Source organism: Prenolepis imparis, unplaced genomic scaffold (genome assembly GCF_030444845.1).
Source record: "Prenolepis imparis isolate NDT839.2.m4 unplaced genomic scaffold, iyPreImpa1.0 SCAF_5, whole genome shotgun sequence".
Lineage (NCBI taxonomy): Eukaryota > Metazoa > Arthropoda > Insecta > Hymenoptera > Formicidae > Prenolepis > Prenolepis imparis.
In genome coordinates, this window is record NW_028141163.1 from 14,570,502 (window position 1) to 14,591,062 (window position 20,561).

The 20,561-nt window shown below is 33.1% G+C and overlaps 1 protein-coding gene across 1 annotated transcript in view; it reads left to right on the forward strand.

Moving 5' to 3' along the window:
- The first annotated feature begins 15,126 nt into the window (after window positions 1-15,126).
- The window catches only part of LOC145935779 (uncharacterized), a 176,257-nt gene continuing 170,822 nt past the window's right edge, over window positions 15,127-20,561 (forward strand). The window contains exon 1 of the mRNA XM_083037376.1: window positions 15,127-15,240. The gene's annotated coding sequence lies outside the window, so the exon portion shown is untranslated. The remainder of the gene's footprint in view (window positions 15,241-20,561) is intronic.

Below are 20,561 nucleotides of genomic sequence, written 5' to 3' on the forward strand. Positions count from 1 at the left end.
CTTTTGAGAATCGACTTAACATGCCTTTTTTAGAAAGGGATATCGCACGCGTTCAAATAATTTTTAAACTTATTAAATTTTAATAATTAATAGTATAATAGAATATATGATAGAATATATGCGATAATCATATAATTGATATAATATAATAATAATAAATGCTAATAATAATTATAAATAATAATTATAATGAGGATATCTCAAAATATATGAATATTATAAAACACTTTCCATCTTTATCCAAGGACAGGGATATCTATGCTGGGTGGGTAGAAATATTAAATTTTATTCACAAAGAATACGCGTTACGTAAGAGAACGAGGAAGCAGATAACCGGAATAATAGAAGCGCACAGTGGTGGACAGATAATGGGTTACTACGGTTATCTTATATGACGCCTTGAACGTCAGCGGATCCTTCCATGCGCTCTCGAAGGTCTTTCCTTCTATCTTTCTTCCTCCGAGAGTATTGCACTTTACTTGTCCCAATAACCCACTTATCGAAGAAGTTGCTTCGTATACAGGATGTCGCGTATACAATTCCCGACTTTAATATCAATAAAGAATTTTCTCATAAATTTAGAGTCAGCTATTGATTTGAAAAATGTGTCAAAACACCGATAATTATCGAGTTATCGAATTTTAAAAAATAGAAAAAAACCAGATAAATTTTAGGAAGCCAAAAACTTTATATTTGCCTTAGCTAAGATCAAGTGAACTCTAATAGGAATTTGAACTCAAAGTTTATAATGATAAATAAAGCAATTCCATAATATTTTTTTGTGAAAAATCAATTCATCAGAGAATCTTTCGTTAAAATTAAAGTCGCACTCGTTATGGGACACCCTGTATAGCACCTTAACCTGTAACATAGTACGTATATAGCTAGCTAGGTATACGTACAAACAGACGTCTTTAAATAGAGTATTGCTACTCGATTTCTTTCCCTCGTCGCGTCGCTGAGAAATTTCTCATGGGAGAACTCGGTAACGTCGATATTCGCAGCTGGCAATGTGCGCTCATCTTTATTACTTAGAATTATTCTTCGACTATCGTTATCCTAAATTTATAAAATTCTTCATCCAGGTCAATGAGATGCGAGGATATAATTGATCGCGCGTTGAATTTTTCGATTTCTCGGGATTTTATTCGGATTTCTCAAAGTCGAATATTTACTGCATACTTTAATCCTTAAATATATAGACGATTCATTCATCCCTTTAGATATCGTGTGTGGAAAGCTACTTTTAAAGTATTCTACAGTAAAACTTCGCTCAGCCATGCAATAGGATGGCTCGGCTAAACCGATAAAAAGCGGATGTTCTCAGACGAGGCGTGTGATCGTAAATAGTGATAAATACACGAAAACGTGAGAAAATAATTTTCGCGAAAAATATCAGTAAAACTTTAGATCGGTTTCAAGCTCTACGTAATTTAATAGTGCAAGGCTTCTTGAGACAACTAGTTTGATATATTTTAAATTATTTATTCATTTTCGGTTTGATTGATTATGCTAAATAAATTATTATACATTCATCTCGATATATATAATAATGCATTCACGTGTCATGCCTCGTATCAAAATATTACTTTCTGCGATATTTTTAACATAATAAAAGCAGTGTCTCCGCGCATTTAAGTTGATTTCGGTATAATTTCGAGCGTTTTCCTAGCCTTCTTCCATGTTTTCAAGAGACATTTTCCTGCGCATCTCGTCGACGAAAAGATGATTTCCATAGACGATCTCGCTTGTCGCCAATATTTCCGCTGCCATTGTTACGCATCGTCAAAGGAAAGTAAAGAATGTCGGCTGCGTCGCTTCGTTTATCCCTCGAGAGCGAAACGCAATACTCGGAAATAGGTGTCGGTATAAAAACAGGGTAGAAAATCGCGCAATTTATTCGAGAGAAGCAAGGAACCTATCGGGAAAAATGTAAGCACAGCTTCGCACGGATATACATATACATATATCGGAGGGGAAAGATGAGAAGAAAGAGAGGGAGGATTCTTAAAGATATTTTCAGCAATTTGCATGACTAAATGCAATATTACTAGAACAACAATATTACTGCAACAAAACGCAAAACTTTTATGATCTAATGGGTATAAGCATGTTATTCAAGAGGCAGATTATATCGTCTATAGTCTATATTTTCACTGCAAATTGCGTTTAATCATGTTATATTCTATATGCGCAGATAGCTTGGACCAAGCTATCATTATTATAATCTACACACAATTATAATGGAAAATTTGTATTTACCTCCAAAAAAAAAATCTCTTTATCACCACCCTTCTTCGTCCACGTGTGTTCGCGTTTGTCTTTCTTCAGCTCGGTACAGCCAGCGTAGTCGATCGGTCGGTCGGTCACTGAACCGCCGCATCCCTATCCCATTCCGTCCCATTCCACCGCCTGCCGAGGCCGCGCGATCGAGCCGATGTACCGTTAGGATCTCGTCGCGATCCGCCTGGAAGTAGACAACAGGGAAAAGCGAACCGAAACTGTGCGCGATACTTCGCGGTATCCAAAGAATCAGATTCGGTCACGAAAATTTTCCGATCGATTGCTAATCTCGGAGAATCGGGATCGCGAAGTTGATTATCGCGTGATTAAGATTTGGACAATATAAAATTGAATATAAAATTAAATTCTTTCGAAATACATTTTGCGCTCACCGAAGATCGTCTCGGTTTCTCGTTATTTTGGCGAAATAAGAACGAATGAGATTTATTTCGACGTGCCTTTTTTTCGCTCTCTTCCGCTAAACTTTTTTTACAGTTATGGTCTTACAGAAGCCACGTGGAACTAAAGTTCCGCTTTCGCAATTTAAAAAATTCAGTCGCTCTAAAGAGTTCAATGTTACGACTCGTCCCGAATGCGACCAAGTAATCGCGGAATTGATAACGCAATTAAAAATTCGCTACTCGATTCGTTAATTAAATCTCTCGGCTGTTCGTCCGAGTTCGTAATTACGTGTTGGAAGTTCGCCTCTTGCGTTCGCGCACACTTTCGCTGCGTTGTATTCTGTATCCTCTCTCTCTTCCCATCTTCTCTATTTCTCTCTCTCGTCAGTTCTCGTATTTCCTGGCGGCCACGCCTCCTATCTAGCTCTCAACGTCCTCGCGTCTCCCTTTTCCGGCAGTTTCCCCGGGCTTGCCGAAGGCAGATGCCAACTTCGCCAAGTTTCAGCGTATAACCGGTAACCGTATAACGAGGTGTATGACGCCGTGTGGCAGTCAATCTCGTATCGCTAACCGTACCGTATGCATGCACGCATACATTTGGAAAGCAGCGATGCCAGACATTTTAATGGCACGTCGATGGATATTCATGTTCGACTCGAGCCACCTCGGTGATTAGTCAGAGCTGCAAATGCGAGAGTAATTCCGTAGGACGTAGGAAAATTAAAAAAAAAAAAAAAGGATCGATTTTTCCGGCATTACATTAAACTTTTTCAGAGGCGAGAGAATACTCATCATTCACGCCGTCTTTCCAATCAAACTTTCCAAACGCGATCGCCGCTATAGATCGCGCCTCATGGGTCGTCTGAAAGTGAGTTTCATAACTACGTCAATGTGACTAATGCAGTGATAAATCGGTATTTCAGTTTGAAAGAAGAGTTTCCGGAAAAACTGCAAACAGTGTAATGACTTTGTTGTTATGAAACTTTGTTTTTTTTTTTTTACAGAGTTAAAAGTAATATATGTTGGATACTTTTTATATTTTATTATGTAGAGAAATTAACGATAAGGGGTCCAAGCGATAATCTTACGAAATCCTATGAATTTTATACAACTATCTCTTCTTTTTATCTTATAAAATTCCATCTCTCTTAATTTCGCAATAATTCGTAAGTAATTGTACGCGATCTCTGTTCGTACTATATTACATAAAAGATTAATTTAGCGGTTTCACATATCCAGGAAAAACGTGTACTCGAAACAGCTTATTGCAGCTTATTTCGATACAGTTCTTATGTCGAGAAAAAAACCAAGAAGAAGAGAAAAAACCAAATTATATTTTATGTACTGTAGGATCCGTATCCATAATATATGTATATACATATACATATATGTCTCCTCTGACCTTTCTTTGTGTAAGTAGTATCTCTGTTACATTAACCCAAATTAACATCGCATCGTAAAATGCTGTATAATGCTGGATGCATCCATATACGTAAATACATGGGTTAGTCGGAAAGCTGCGCGAATATACATAAGTTCCGTTTCTCTTCATATATCCCTTGAATTATCCTGTTTATATAAATTCCCTCAGAAAAGAATTTTTTATAAAATAGCATAATATCTTAAAAAAAGATTATTAGGTAGGTAATTATTTATGATTTACGAATGAAAGATTTGACGATAGATAAACATTACAGAGATAAGTACATATATAATACAATAAGGCTAATTTTACGATACGATTTCCAGATTATAATATCACTTTATTTTATTATTAAATTTTTATCAAAAGTTTATGTAATATAATCCAATAAATAGTTATTATTTTATTCGTATCAGATCTTGTAATATAGAATTAATTGCTAAAGAAATTCTTTATTTTGCATTAGATTTCTTCATGAATAAGATTTTTTTGCATATAGTTAAATATCAAAGCGACTATTACTTCAATCAAATAAAATATTTTTATCAAACATGATTTGCACGCGATGAGCCGAAATATTAAACAAGACAGCAATCGCACGAGCGTAATTTAATTCTTTCCACCATCAAACTCGGTTTGCTATAGAGGCGATATAATTTAATTTAATATAGGTATTGAATAAGGATGTTACCGCGAATTATCTTTTTGTAAGATAATTCAACTGCGAGTTTAATATCACTGTTTAGAGTTTCAGCGTAATATAACTATTTCATTATTATATCATTTTTTCTTTTAATTATCAAATTCCACATATTTTACAAATGTTTGGATCACCCGATCACTGTAAGATTTCTTCTTTTTGACTGAAAAATGGTACTTTAATGTTCCTTACTGAAAAGGGATATTTCAGTTTTCGGTGTTTCTAAAAAATCTTTCAATATATCACTAATGTGTATTGCTCATGTCATTTGTCTTTTTTCTATGTCCTTCCAAATCACAATAAAAGATTCGCTTCTAAATGAAAGAAATGTTCTATTGACGTAAAATAAAATGTCAGAAAGGAGTTAAATGTAACTGTGTGCTTTTTGCATGTCGCGTGCCAAATTGCAGCGACGATTGTTGCGGATAAGCTGGATACGCGCGAATGCGCGCGTTTATTCTCCCTTCTCCGCACCGTATCCCAATATTCACTCCGTTGTCCGACAAACTGCATAAAACACGTGCTCCGACCCGTAAATTCATCGCCGGGCTTCGTGCGGTAGTTTGCCGTCGTGGTAATTGATATCGCAGTTTGATATCGGCTGACGCCGTATCGGAGAAGGGGATAGAGGATGCAGGGAATGAAGGGAGGAAAAGTGGCAAGGGGGTGTCGATGGCGTGGGGGTAGGTAGATAGGTAGGTAGGTAGGTTGCTGAGGGTAGTGAGGATAGAAGAGGTGAATAAGGGGGATAGTCACAGTAGAAGGGAGAAAGAGGGAGAGAGAGAGAGAGAGAGAAAGAGAAAAGGGTAGTAAGGGGAAGCATGCGAGGGATGGTGTACGAGACAAGCAAACGAGTAGGGGAGGATGGACGCGGTCACTATGGCAACCGTGGCTGGGCTTCAGGGCTCCGCGACGGTGAGATGGTTTGGGTAATGTTTCGCGTGCCTTGGAATGGATTTCTCTCGCTTTTCTACCAAATGGGGTTAGTCAGTGCTAAGCGCTCGCCCGTTTTCTTCCCGCCTTTTCCTTCCGCCTTTTTCCTCTTCCTCAGTCTCCATCTGTTTCAGTGTTTCTTTTTTTTTCTTAGAAACCGCTACACTAAACTAAACAAAGAACAACTTTGAACTTTTTATGAAAATTGTCATATTTCACTCGAATGTATTAATAATCATAGTAAAAAGTAATTTTTAATTTTATCACGTTACTATATACATATACATATATCGCAATTATATTCATATAGGTAAAAAAATAAATAATAAATAATTGTCGCAACGCTCGTTATCCAAAGTTTTTTCTCTCTTTGACGATATATCTTCAATATCATCTTTATATCGTCAGAAATATAATTACATTACGAATAATCGAGGTTTAGATAGTATACGTATCTTGCGTAATTTATAGATAAATTCATCTATTTATTTATTTATCTGTACAAACAAAATCAAAAGGATTAATTGCTCGAATAAAGAATTTGCAGTTTAATTGACGTAGTTTCTAGAGAAGAGGAATTAAAGTTTGCCAATACAATCTTATAAAAATTTCGGAGAGATTATTAATAGCCGGAGTTTTAGCACTGTTGGAGACTGTCCTGGTTTCATCGTTACAAAAAGTCTGATAACTAGCGTCTTACGACAGAGTCCGACAGACACGCCATAACGGGCGAAAAATCGCGAGTTGCGGCTTATTACGCGTCGTATGTTATCTTTCGCGCAACGTGTGTCCACTGCGATGCGATTCTCACACTATAAGAATGATGACAGAGAAAGGAAAGGAGGGGACAAGGTAGTGTTGGATGAGAAAGTGGCTGGACCTCGAAACTGCGGGAGTAGAGACGAAAAAGAGAGAGTAGGATAAATTATAAAGAAGAAAAAGTATGATATTTATTACGTGTTCTATGACGCGCGTGCGTTTAAAGACTTTAAATAGAAATAGAAACAACAAAGAAATTAAGAAATAAAGTCTCAATAATACTTACAGTACAACATGACTTTCTAGAGCATTTTGCATTTTTCGAGCAAAGAGATACGGAAAAATATATAGGTATCTCGCATCAATTTTATTTGATGAGTATCAATTAAGTTATATTTCATAGCGCTATACATAAAAAATACTTTCTCATATTTCTATTATATAGCTATTATATAGATATTTATATAGCTTTTCATATTTACAACAGCAAGTGAAAATATGAAAAGCAAACATTTTTATTCGGAATTATATCGAAATTGTAATCATGCCTTTCGGTATGAAACAACGAGATTTGGTTGGTGAAAGGTTTTTAGAGTCGAAAATTAAAATGCGGAAAAATTCATTGATTTAATTGCATGTGATCGATGCCCCAATTCATCGAAACACCCATTTCAACGAGTTTCAATTCTCGATCAACTGCGAACTGTGTGAAAAAATTCATGCTCTATGTTGAATATCGTAGCGACATACGCTGTTCAGATACTTCATACATGTTTGATTATTATCGATATGAAAACGTATTTGTATTTGTATAACGGATGTAAAACTGTTTACATTAAAACTTATCTGATAGAATAAAATCACTTTTACAGAGAGAGCGATTGAAATATTATTTTGAAAAGCAAAATGATAAATTCTAATTGATGATATACACAATATACTCGAATAATTTTATAGCAAAGATATGTTGATTAGACAGATACTTTCTTTAGACTTATGTCATAGACCATTTTCAGAATTTGAATATCCTTTATATCAATCTTATAAACACATTATAAAATAAATTACAAAATTTTTGATAAAATGCCATGAATCACTTTTATCAATTTTTACGAGTTCTATGTAGAAAACGATGAACGATATTCCTTATGAAAGTGTTAACATTTTATGACGCGTGAATGAGTCGCGCTACTTATGCAAAACGTTTGGAAGCTTCTCGTCGGCGCGATGAGAAGGCGACGACCAAAGAGACAACCACGTACAGAGAGAGAAAGGAAAAAAAAAACAGAGGAGGAAAAAGCGAGTAAGAGTACGAGGGTGTCGGTATCGAGGTCAAACGTCCAGCAAAGTAGACGAGTCACTCGTTTGCATTCGCCTTCTCGACTTTTAGCATATCGAGACTGTCTAAGCTGCTAACGGTGGGAACGATCGATATTCGCGCTCCCTATTCTATTATTTCGACAACCCGTGCGGAATAGTATTGACCCATTAATGACGCGCGATTGTTGAAAACCTTCCTCCTTTTCATGATATTATCCGAAATATCTTATTGTATCTAATTCGATATTAGAAGGATTCTACTGCAAAGTTTAATTAGATTTTTACTTAATTGTTCAAATTAAAGTTTAATACTTTCAGACCATCTTGTGCATTGATATTTACGCAAGTATATTTCCTCGCATTTGACTTAATTTTATCGAGTGAGAAATCGGAATGGTAGCCGGCGTAATTATTGCAATTCAATTAAGGTCTACGTCGAGTCATTAATGAAATGGAGTGCCTGAATATATTATGCGATTATAGATTAAACTGCCATTACAGAATCGTAATTACGATGTAGTGCGCTACGGATATCGATTAACATTTCGCGCCCGTCAGACACGCGTCCAATGTCCTCGATCACGCGCATAATCGTGACATATTCGTACATTTGTTTACATGCTGGAAAAAAATTATGCATTTCCATTTGAGCACAGTTATTTTCAGTCGACCTCGGTCAGCTCCGGGGTCAATTCCAATTTTTTGCAATATCGTATGTTGGTCGCAACCAAAGAAATCGGCGGTCTCTTTGCCTCGAATTTTACACTCGACAAAATTTAACTTTTCTTTTATGAAAAAAAAAAAAATTAAAACTTTTTTACATATATCGTTAAATTAAGATTAATAATTTATAAGGCATTATAATTAACAGCGGAGTTATGAAATCAATCGACCAAACTAGCTATAAGAAATTTTATTCAAATCACGACGTTTCGACCATGTGGTTATGGTCCTTATCAAGTGGTTACACTGTAATTTATATTATATACATAGAAATTATCACGATCAACACAATCTTACAAATCAACGATTGATATAGAGGTATGAATTTACTTACACATTTAATTAGATTTATTTAAATAGCATAATGACACAATTAATAATTGTCTATTCTCGAAGAATGACAAGTCAATTATTTGAAAATGAGAGACAGTCCAGCAACAACATATCTCGTCTGAAGATCGTCACCTTCTAATATTTTTGGTCTGAGAATTTATGCGACCTTAATTATTTTATTGTATATATCGTTTAAACTCTCCGTATCTCTCTGCGAGTTTATGTTGCCGCTTAGTTTCTTAATAAAAAACATTTCGGCTATCTCTCTTTTTCTTACATATTTCTCCGAATGCAAAATGTTCGATTTTTTCCAATTAAATTCGTGTTCGCACTCAGACGAGATATGTTGTTGCTAGACTGTCTCTCATTTTCAAATAATTGACTTGTCATTCTTCGAGAATAGACAATTATTAATTGTGTCATTATGCTGTTTAAATAAATCTAATTAAATGTGTAAGTAAATTCATACCTCTATATCAATCGTTGATTTGTAAGATTGTGTTGATCGTGATAATTTCTATGTATATAATATAAATTACAGTGTAACCACTTGATAAGGACCATAACCACATGGTCGAAACGTCGTGATTTGAATAAAATTTATTATAGCTAGTTTGGTCGATTGATTTCACAACTCCGCTGTTTATTGACTAGTGACTGATATTAATATTAATTTGGGAAATTATAATTAACATTTAAAATTGACGATTATAAGAGATATGAGAATATAAAAGATTGTTTTATATATAAGTAACGATATAACGTGACGATGATGCAATAAGATATCATTCTTTTTAATATAAAATTAAAGAATCATGCGTGCGTAGCGCACGCTTGTGTTGTTCTAGTCCCTTTCTAAAAAAAGGCATGTTATTGACATTGTTGTCGCTTTTCTGCGATACTAATTGGCTGTCTCGATTCGCGTTGTGCATTATATTCATAGCATCGAGCAGCTGTCATCGCGAGAGTTAGCAGTATGTTTGACAGTTTGTCCAAAATAAAATAAAATAAAATAAAAAGTATTATAATATATTATATTACTTAAAATATATTATTATTTTAATTATAATAATATATTGTAAATAAAATAATATGTTATAATATATATTTATAATATATGTATACTTTATCCGCGATTAATATTTTTTGACGCAGAAATCAGCTAATAACTGTCAAAAATATAAATCGAATTTAAAATATTAAAACATATTATTATTTTATTTTATTTTGGACAAACTGTCAAACTGCTAACCCTCGCAATGACAGCCTCGATGCTATGAATATAATTTACAATGCATATTGAGGCAGCTAATCAACATTACAAAAAAGAGGCAATTTTTAGGCAGCTTGCGAATACAGAATTATGCGCGATTCCATTTTAAAATCAATGGACTATTTTATTCTCAATTTAGCGTCAATATCTCATAAATGATTAATTTAACGCTGCTATATCTTTTCGCGTATATATTACAGATTGTTTCGAAATACACTGTGCACAGAGATAAAAATAAAGTTGAAAAAAAATCTATTTTCCGAAAAATTTGGAAATTGTTTGACGTCTCTTCTTTCAGCGACAAGAAGAATTTTCGCAAAAAAAAGGAACACTCGATCCATTAGCTTAAAATTAAAATTTCACAGTACAGATTATATATATATATATAAACTTGCGAGAATTGACTTGACATGCCTTTTTTAAAAAAGGCCTAGAACAACACAAGCTCGCGCAACGCGCGCACTATTCCTCAAATTTATTTATGTTAAAAAGAATTATACAGAAATCAGCTGATAACTGTCAAAAAATATTAATCGAGTTTAAAGTCCTATAACATTTTATTTAAAACATATTATTATTTTAATTTTCATAACAAAATATTATTTTAAAATTTATTTAGCAAATTAACGCTTTAATCAGCTGATGTATGTCAAAAATATTAATAAAGCGTAAATTGGCTAATTAAAATTTAAAATAATAATAAATTATAAAAATTAAAATAGTAATATGTTGAAAATAATAAATTATAATGCTTTATCTAGGATTAATATTTTTTCACAGTTATCAGCTGATTTCTGCGTCAAAAAATATTAATCGCGGACAAACTATACATATATTATAACATATGATTTTATTTACAACATATTATAATTATAATAATATATTTTAAGTAATATAATATGTTATAATACTTTATCCGCAATTAATATTTTTGACAGAAATCAGCTTGATTAAAACGTTAATTTGTTAATTAATTTTAAAATAAGAATATGTAATAAAATTTATAAAATAATATGCTTTAAATAAAATGTTATAGTACTTTAAACTCGATTAAAACTTTTTGACATTTATCAGCTGATTTCTGTCAAAAAATATTATTCGAGTTTAAAGTATTATAACATATTATTTATAACATTATTATTTTAATTTTTATAGCATATTTTTATTTGGGCAAGAACATATGTATTTAGATTAAAAAATTAACTCCAGCACGATTATTTAAATATCTCATATTACTTATATGTGTCATATTTAAAAAATTATATTATTAAAGCAAATGAGCTGGGATTATTTCTTACTAAACTGCATAGTAAAATTAATCAAACATATTTAATATTTTATTGTAATAGATATTATTATTGTGATAAATATTAATCAGAGAAATTCTCATAAAATTCTTTCCATATCATATTGTCCCACGATTACCATGATTTTCAGGGTAAATTTTAAGATAAAATCCTCTGTGTTTATTACTTACAAAATATTATAATTTTAATTATAATAATATGTTGTAGATATGTAAATAATATTATACGAGTATGTTATAATATTCTTTTAATATAAACTTATTTGTCCGCGATTAATATTTTTTGAAAAAAGCAGCTCATAACTGTCAAAAATATTAATCCAATTTAAAATATTAAAACATATATTATTATTTAATTTAATTTAATTTTGGATAAACTGTCAAACTGCTGATCCTCGCGATGATTGTCAACAATAATTGCGGGAATCGATTTAACATGTTTTTTTTTAGAAAAGGACTAGAACAACACAAGCGCGCGTTATTCTTCAATTTTATGTTAAAAAGAATGATACAGAAATCAGCTGATATAACTGTCAAAAAATATTAATCGAGTTTAAAAAGTACTATAACATTTTATTTATAACATATCATTATTTTACTTTTTATGTCATAATATTATTTTAAAATTTAATTAACGCTTTATTAGTATTTTTTGACAGAAATCAGCTGATTAAAGCGTTAATTTGTTTGCTAATTAAATTTTAAAATAAGAATGTGTTATAAAAATTAAAATAATATGTTTTAAATAATATGTTATAATTTTCCTTAAACTCGATTAATATTTTTGACAGTTATCAGGTGCTTTCTATCAAAAAATATTAATCGCAGATAAGGCATTATAACATATTATTTACAACATATTTCCATTTAAATTTTTATAATCTATTATTTTAAAATTTTATTAGCAAATTAACGATTTATTAGTATTTTTTGATAGAAATTAGCTGATTAAAATGTTAATTTGTTAATTAAATTTTAAAAGAATAATTAGTAATAAAAATTATAAAATAATGTTTTAAATAAAATGTTATAGTATGTTTAAACTCGATTAATATCTTTTGACAGTTATTAACTGATTTCTGTGAAAAAATATTAATCGAGTTTAAAGTACTATAACATTTTATTTAAAACATATTATTACTTTATAATTTTTATTACATACTATTATTTTAAAATTTAATTAACAAATTAACGCTTTAGTCAGCTGATTTCTGTCAAAAAATATTAATCAAGTTTAAACAAACTTTATATAAAAATATCATTCTTTTTATATAAAATCGAAGAATGGCGCGCGCGTAGCGCGCGCTTATGTTGTTCTAGTATAATAAATTTGATGGAAGTAGTTTATTATATGTATATATATATATATATATACATATATTTGTTTCCTCAAGCCAAAATGAGTTATTTCTTTATCTGCCTTTAGCAAGAGATTTCGATGGGATGGCGAGGAAAATTGTTCTTTCATGACAATAGACGGACATTCCTCTCTTTGTTATTTCATCATATTCAAGGAGTAAACCGCTGAGAATATTATAGTATACAGACTCGGGTATTGCTTTGGTTGCAATTTCAAAAAGTGAAAGAGAAATTATTAAATTAAAAAAAATGTGGACATTACATTATTTTGTTCAGCGGTTTATTCCTCGCCGAAAAGACGAGATATAATTTTGAATCAAATCTCATGCTTGACATTGTCTCGAGTGCATTTTGCTACGTTTTCTCGGTTTGAGAAAAAAATTATGAAATAATTTACTCGCTAATTTGTTACGCCACTTTGCCGCATACATATTTGCTATTCGATTGATCTCAATTTCTATCTATTTTAAAATTACGCGAAGAAGATTCACGGATAAATATATATATGCGTAAACGCACTCGGGGATTACGATCGCGAGCACAAATTTGCACGATACGCTATTTAATATTATCTTGCGAACCATGTTTACTTTTGTATACGCATTCGCGTATCCACTTTGAACAGAAGAAAGAACCAGCCAGTGATATTCCGCTTTCGATATATTTAATATTTGTGATGCATCGATCGATAAATAATTATTAATTACTATCATGTTAGCGAGATAGACAGAGAAACGTTTTTACCCGATATTTTAATCAACATCGTGCTTATTCGTTTTTTCGGAGAAAAGAATATAGAAAATGTGTGTGTCCGTTCCTGGAATTAACTCGACGCGAGGATAGGCAATATAAATATACTTCTCTTACTCGAGGGACACGTGTACCGTGAAGTGTATTGAAAAAAAAAAGAACATTAGAGCTCGTCGGAGATTATTCGCGGAATTGTGGCAGGGGGGAATAGATGCGAAAGCTCATATATATACATTCACAATCTGCTATAGATCAGTCTATCGAACGCGCTGTTCCGAGATACTCCGCTCCTCATCTATAAAAGATTAATTGCGTAAAACCAAAAACAACATATACATTAATTAGTAATTATCGTTCGCTCGGAAACTTGGGATAGATTATTGCGATCGATTGTGAAAATCGTGTCATTGAATACTGGAAAAAAGACTTGACAAACAGTTGGCAGGCTTGCTTTTTCCGCGTCTTTGCATTTTCAATACAATATTAACCAGCCCGATTAATCACGGGAGACGAAAATATAGAGTCAAAATTTATCGTTAAAATAATATCGGACATTTGGTTACATTATATCATGATTGTGGAAAGTTTGAATTTAATAGATATAATATTCGCGCGCGCGATTATTAGTCGGACGCTTCGTCTTGAACTTGGCGATTAAAGCCTTGCCGATCGTCGTGTGAACCCCGTTAATGCGTCTCCCCCCAGTCGCCGAATGGCAACCGTCGCGCATAGTTGAATTTCCGGAGAGCCGAATAAAATATCTCGAGCGATCGTCGTGATCGCGTTGTGTATCGTTGGTGAAATAAGCTCGACGCGAGGAGAAGTGTATAGACATGATTTCCTTGTTCGAAGGATACGAAGGGGACTTGGAAGAAACGAAAACAGCGAGGCTCGCGCGGACGATTCCGGGAATCGGTGGTGGGGAGGAGCACGAGCTCACGTCTCGCGCAGACATGTTTATCGTTAGATCAGTCTATTCGAGAGCGTGTTTTAACATGAACGTCTTTCTGCCATCTCTCGTACGTCTCTGCGTGTTCGTGATCGTCGAATGGCAATCGTTATGCGTGTTACAAATATACATTATACGCGTCGACCATCGAATCGTGTGGAGAAATAATATCACGCGAAAAGTACATAGTGAAGTACGTACATAGTGAAGTACACCGTGTTTTAGTTATGTTAGCGCCGCGAGTCACGTAGTGAATAATGTGATGCAACTAAATGGATTGCCGCGCATAAATGTCGCCGGGAGTGCGGAATAAAAGTATCGGGCATTTATTATGGTTAGGCGAGTGCAAGTGTTACGCGAATGTATATATCGGTAATCGATATTCGATCAAAAGTACATCTCGTCGCGCAAAAGGTGAATATCGAGAGAAAGTATAAGCATCGCGAAATTTTGTTTCGTTGCATCTTGTTTGTTTTTAACGTTTGCTTTTTTAATGGTAATGGTTTCTCTCAATATCTAAATACATGAATGCGCGAATCGAAAGTGTGTGAAAAAAAGTATCGTGCGTCTATCGAATATTAAATAACGCGAGTTTTACGAATGATAGTAATTGATACACATTCGATTAAATTACGTGCGTGATAGAACATCGATCATCGAATAGTTAAAGCTTCGGACGGAAAGATGAATGAATCAGGCGACAAAAAAAAATAGCGAGACAATGTCTGGTGAGTCTAGATTCTAGATTATTATTATCATAATTGTATTTCGTATTTAGTTCATATGCAACTGAGTGATACGAGTTTGTAATAATAATCTCGTACTCTTATGGATACATTATCAAAAAATATTTATTAATAATATGATAAAAAATTATTTTCAAAATATGCGAGAAGTATTTTTCATACATATATTTTTAACAATTTTTACTATGTTATTTACATGATAATGATTGACATAGTAATAACTATAACGTATATCGACCGATTAAATTTTATATTGTAAAGAAATATACACAGAATTTATTTTCACGTATAAAATATAGATGAAAAAATAGAATTATTACTACATATCAAATATCAATCAAATGACAGAAGACAGAAAGACAGAATTTTATAATTAAAATATTAATCGAGTTTAAGGAATTATAACATATTATTTGAAACCTATTATTATTTTAATTTTTATAACATATTTTTATTTTACAATTTAATTAACAAATTAACACCTTATTAATATTTTTTGACAGAATTATTTTGACAGAGTTAATTTGCTAATTAATTTTTAAAATAATAATATGTTATAAAAATTAAAATAATATGTTTTAAATAATATGTTATAATTCCTTAAACTCGATTAATAATTTTGACAGTTATCAGCTGATTTGTCAAAAAAATATTAATCGCAGATAAGGCATTATAACATATTATTTACAACATATTACTATTTTAATTTTTGTAACCTATATATTATTAATTTAAAATTTAATTAGCAAATTAACGCTTTATTAATATTTTTTAACAGAAATCAACTGATTAGAACTTTAATTTGTTAATTAAATTTTAAAATAATAGGATATAATAAAAATTATAAAATATGTTTTAAATAAAATGTTATAGTACTTTAAACTCGATTAATATTTTTTTACAGTTATCTTATATATAAAGAGTTATATATAAAGAGAGATGAAATAATTACGATACAAATAAAATTTCTTAAAATTTTTTGAAACTTTTAAAAAAAGATAAAAACTTTTAAACTTTCAAGGAATTTAGATATAATAGACAATTTTTCAAATAACTTTTAGAATTCACGAAAGGCAATAAGAGAGAGAATCTATTTATTATTACAACTTCTAACAAGATTTGGAGAACATAAGTGTGCACAAATGTGAATCGTACGTGATTCAGACCGAAGCAATCAGCGATATGCATGGAATTTATGTATTAGACAATTTTCATTTATAAGATATAGGTTATTTTTGTTGTTGATGCTTTACGAGCAATTATGTAGGAATTTTATCTTAATGCAAAGTAAATAACAAGAACAAATAACAAACTTGATCTTATGTCAAGCTATGCGCAAATTGAACTCGAGTGAAAGCAAGTTGAAAGCAAGTTTAATAGGAATAATATTCTAAAACTTATCGACGTAACACAATAAAAAAGAATCTAAAACATTTCAAACATTTATCCTTAAATTCTGATAAAGCAAACATATATTGTTCTGCAGTCACTCCTTTAAAGATACAATTTTAATAGGAATAATATTCTAAGTTTAATAGGAATAATATTCTAAGTTTAATAGGAATAATATTCTAAGTTTAATAGGAATAATATTCTAAAACTTATCGACGTAACACAATAAAAAAGAATCTAAAACATTTCAAACATTTATCCTTAAATTCTGATAAAGCAAACATATATTGTTCTGCAGTCACTCCTTTAAAGATACAATTTTCAAAGATCACTAAAAGTTAGTCCGATCGATTTTACGATCTTTGGAAAGCAAAGCATGCATTTTCTCGTTTATCGCTTTAGGACACTTAACATTCTTTAAAACCTATATATTGCGTGCACAAAAGCTTCAGCGAACAACAAAATACTAGATACAATTCGTCCCACGCCATCATCGAGGCTGAACCGAGAGCCGAGCCGGGTTCAAGAATCTCGATGGAATTTTGTAACGTTTCTCGGTAGACCGACGAATTTCGGGCAACCGGGAATAGCAGGTAGGCGAATCCGGTTAGATGAAACCGCCGCGCCGGAGTCGAGTCGCGCGCAGGGAAATTCGAGATATCCGTGCATGCGTCACTCTGTCGTACAAACGATCCTGTCTACATATACGCGAGAGCGATGCGATCGATCGGATACACAGGGTGATCATTCGACTTTGCTTCATAAAGTCAAATTTTCGCGTAGGCTAATTAATTCACAGATGATTTGTTTTAATTCAGAAATTAAAAATCATCAAAAAAATTGATTGCCTTTCCAGTTACGAGCGATTGAAAATGACAGAATTTCATTAAATTTTGCAGACTTGCATGTATAAAATTATTTTTAAAAAGCTAATCAGAACATTCATTAAATAACATAACATTCATTAAATTAAATAAAATATTAAATTATCTACATCCAAAATAATTTCTAAATTTATTTCAAATATTCGGCATAAGAAAAGTTTCTCCCTTGTTTAATTAAATATCAAAGAAATTCTTTAGTGTTCCATCAAATGTTTCATTTAAATTTTTAATTCAACAAAGATATAATTGCCAAGATTTTCAGTATTGAAAATCATAAAAAATAATGGACTTCAATTTTTGACGACTGTTAAGGAAATTAATCAAGGAATTTAAACGCAAATTTGAGAACACCTTGTATACGTGCCAGGTGCGCGTGAAGCCCCCGATCATGATGCCTGGTTGATGGGGCACGAATGCGTTGCCAACGCGTTACTGACCTATCTTCACCGAGTGCCGCACAAGTAGGGTTCATTTGCGGTGGTCACGTGCGATGTCGTGGGTCTTGTTATGAGAGTAATTTAAGCATGGTGAATGTCTATATAATTAGAGCGAACTACTGATTGTTAGATCAATTCCCCGATATAATAGCATAATAGAATTATTCGTCTTTTAATATTGACAAAATTATTATAAGAAACAGAATATATATGACAATAAATTTTTACGTAACAATTATTTGCAATTATGTAATAATGCTAATTATATATATATATATATATATATACATAATAGCATTATTCATTCATGAAAGAATTACTTTCAATAGCTACGAGGGAAAATAAACAAGGACATCCCGAAATATCGAGTGTGAAATATTTGATACGATATAAGCTGACACGTTGATTATGCGCAAATTTTCATTTCGTTTTATATGTTAATAGAAAATTCATGGAGTGGCATTTTGCCAGTTTGATGTATGAGCTACTTGTTGCGCGTTTATCTCCGATCTCCAATTAACTTAATGATTTCTCGGTTAACTGCTCAATTCGAATATCAGATCGTTCTTTTTCTCCATTTCATAAAAAAATATTTGTCGTAGAAAATGATAATTTATACATACTCCAGTCTTTCAACGTAGATATTCAGGAGTTGATTCACAATTAATTACGGGCAACATAACATTAAATACAGCAATGTTCAATAGCGATATCGGGCAATTTATTATCTTGGTACGTATACGATTCACAGGTTGCCGAGTACGAGAGAAGGTATTTTGCGTTTGATGTGGGCTTTATTGCGAGAAACGATCATCGTGATTCAGAGCCGATATGTCGGGTACGCTGTTATATAGAGTAATCGCACCGTGTGCATCGAGCTTTGCGCGTCGATGATGGCGAAGGGAGGGAAGAACGGCTTAATGGAAGAAACAAAGCGCGGCGCGCCGTTATAGGAAGTTATTATACCACCCCGTCTTTCCCCCCCCCCTCTCTCTCTCTCTCTCTCTCTCATATATCTAGCAACCGTGGCCGTCGGCGATGCACTCGATTTGGCATCCAGCCACCGTTTCCACGTGTGCGATGACGTCGCAAGGCCACGTTATCTAACGCAATGCCGCCTTTTGCCATCTTTTGTTCTTGTTTTACGCGATTGTACGTCACGCTTAACACTGCGAACGATCCATGACGTCAGTGGCGTATTTAGCATATACTGTCAACAGATAAAGTGACACGTGCTTCTGCTACTTTGACAGATATTTTAATTTTTCGTAAGGCTCTGTGCGATATTAAATCGATCTGCATATTATATTATATTATTTACAGATTGTGCATTGTTTGAAAACAATGACAAATAATTAATTGAATAAATAATCGAGAGAATTAGCAGAGTAATAAATAAATAATGTTGACAAAATGTTAAAAGCAAAACTGGCAAAGTATCATTTCTTTCTAGAAACAATAATGTATATCTTTCCGCGTAAAATTAGCAATTATTTATACTTTCGAGTTTTCAACGTGAAACAAAGGAAAATGTAAATAAAAAAGATAAAAAGATAATATAAGACTCACAGTGGATATTTCGGGAAATAGCGACACGTGCACGCGCAGAACGTTTCCTCGAGAGGATGGTGACGGAAGGTGCGGAGAGAATCGCGTGTCTCATCTGCCGGGAAAGCGGCTGCTGGTCGCTTAGTGTAGCCTAGCAACAACGTGTCTCACCTGATCTCGTCTTTCGCGCTGGCGTAGGCAATGTCGCGTTGCAACGCGACGCACGCGTGAGTTGCAGCATGCGCGTGTACGCGAACGTGTCGTCGCGCCGTTATAGGGCTATACGATGCGGTGAGGAAACTCGAAAGTAGTGAACTCGAGAGTGGGGCCTTCGGAGGCATCAGAGGCTAACGAGAGGAGAGAAAGGGGAAAACGTCTGCGCACGTAGCGGGATGTAGGCTGGAGGGATAAGAGGAATGAGAGAGACTGCGGATCCTTATGCGCGACGACGGCTCACAGGGATGAAAGGACCATTTCTCCCTTCTCTTCTCGTTGCGCTGCTTGCGAATCAGGTGCTCGTGCGTTGACGTCAAGGCTACCGCTGCAATGAGAGAACTTCTCGCGTTTTCAAGTTGGGAAACACTTGCTATCAGGCACACGTGCTCTCTCTCTTTCTCTCATCTGTTTCTCTCGGGCCAATTAGCCGTTGACTCTTCGCCTGGTTGTATACAGTTTTTTTTCAACGGCAATGATTGATAACGCTGGCGTTACGACATAATTTCGGGCGTGCTACAAGTTAAGATACTGTTCTCCGCTAATTTTATTATGTTGACAAGAAAGAGATATGATGACAAATCGTTTCTATTTCCCACAGAAATCGTAGAGATTAGAATAATTAATTAAAATCGGTACACGTTATACTTACTGAATTCGAAAATGTTTGATGATAAAAGTTTACAGAATATTTTATTAGGCTCAAATTATTATTTTTCGAACGCTTTATTGTTCTATCAAAAACATGATTTTTGCTAAAAAAATACTGAAAAATATTCTTGGAGCATTTTCTCTAAATATAGAATAATGTGCATCTTTTTGAAATTCA